A 1,646-nucleotide genomic window follows, 5' to 3' on the forward strand; every position below is an offset into this window, starting at 1 on the left:
AACAACTTTACCCATCACTCTGCCAGCCTGACAACCAAGCAAACAGAATTCAACCCAATAGTGGTTTCCTAGGCAACAAGGAGAGAAGACCATGGGGGGAAAATAGAAAACAAGAAAAAGCACTGTGGCATTTCCAGTAGGCTTAAGAAAAGTGTTCTAATTGTCCAAATGTCACAAAGACAACAATATTGAAAATCATTTCATCGGAAATGATTCAATGGAGACTGTCGTTTTCATTATGGCAAACGAGGTGTGGAAAAATAGAAAAATTAGATTCTCTTTCTTTGTTCTGAATTAAGTAGGCTCGGTCATCAATCTTGTCTGATTTTATGAAATTTATCTACATTAGTACAGATTTCTAATATGCCTCCTTATTTTTCTCTGGCAAGTATGAGCTAACACAGACAATAGAGAAGAGTTACTCAGAGTGAGGAGACAGTATAGGGCAGTGCCTCTGGGCATCTTAGGTTGCAAAAAGAGGCTCACACACATCATTCAAAAGAAAAGTCTTTTATGATGGCTAACAGTGATTGCCAACTTGACAGTATCTAAAATCACCTTGGAGACAAACTTCTGGGCTTGTCAGTGAAAAGTTTCTAGATAAGATTAACTGAAGTAGAAAGACCCACCCAAAATGTGGGCAGGACCTGGGCAGTCATCTCTCTCCCTCTGCTTCCTGATTGCAGCAACAATATGGTCAAACTCCTGCCACCACACTTCCCGTGCCATTATGGATTATACCCTCAAACTGTGAGCCACAATAAACCTTTCATTCCTAAGGTTGTTCTTGTCAGGTATTTTATCATAGCAAAGAAAAAAGGAAATAACAGAACTGTCCTTGAAAACAGATAAAACTGGACCCAGGCTGAGGATTCTGTTTTAGCTTCAGTTTCCTCATCTATAAGGGAACGTTTGTATTCAATCTTACAAATCTTGTTCTAGAGATAAAGTACAAAAGGACTGTTTTGTCTAGAAATACTACAGATAAAATAAATACTATATTCTAAGCTACTTGAAGTTTTCTCTATAGGACCTAAACACTGTTATACATTTAGGAAACAATACTACTACTACTATATAACACATCTATTAAAAGGTCTAAATTTCAGCAGCTTTTGTAAGACATCAGTATTTCCTCTTCTCGGTCAGGAGCTTTTACCAGCATTAAAGAGAGTATGCCTTCAATCCACAGAGTCTCACTGCAGTGCTGTCAAATACTCCATATTGTCATCCAAAGAATCTTTTCAATGGAACAGTCAATTTAGGAACTTAGGTGGAATTGATCCAGTAATTCACTCAAAGCCACCAATTTAGTAGCTGCAGGCAAATATCACTGAAGTGTTTTTCTGATAATTCACCTCTCAATGATTGGTAAAATAAGGGGATAAACAGTAAAATGGATTTTAAGAAAGAAAATGTTTACCATTAAAAACTATTCACTTTTTATTTTATGTGTATAAGTGTTTTGCTGGCATGTACACGTAGGTGTACCCATGCTGTACAATGCTCACAGGGGACATAAGACGGCATTAGATCCCCTGGAACTGGAGATACAGATGGTTCTTAGCACCATGTGGAGCTGGGAACTGAACCTGGGTCCTCTGCAAGAGCAGCCAGTGCTCTTAACTGCTGAGCTATCTCTCCAG

The sequence above is a fragment of the Nannospalax galili genome, unplaced genomic scaffold, assembly GCF_000622305.1.
Source record: "Nannospalax galili isolate Female #2095 unplaced genomic scaffold, S.galili_v1.0 scaffold123, whole genome shotgun sequence".
Taxonomy (NCBI): Eukaryota; Metazoa; Chordata; class Mammalia; order Rodentia; family Spalacidae; genus Nannospalax; species Nannospalax galili.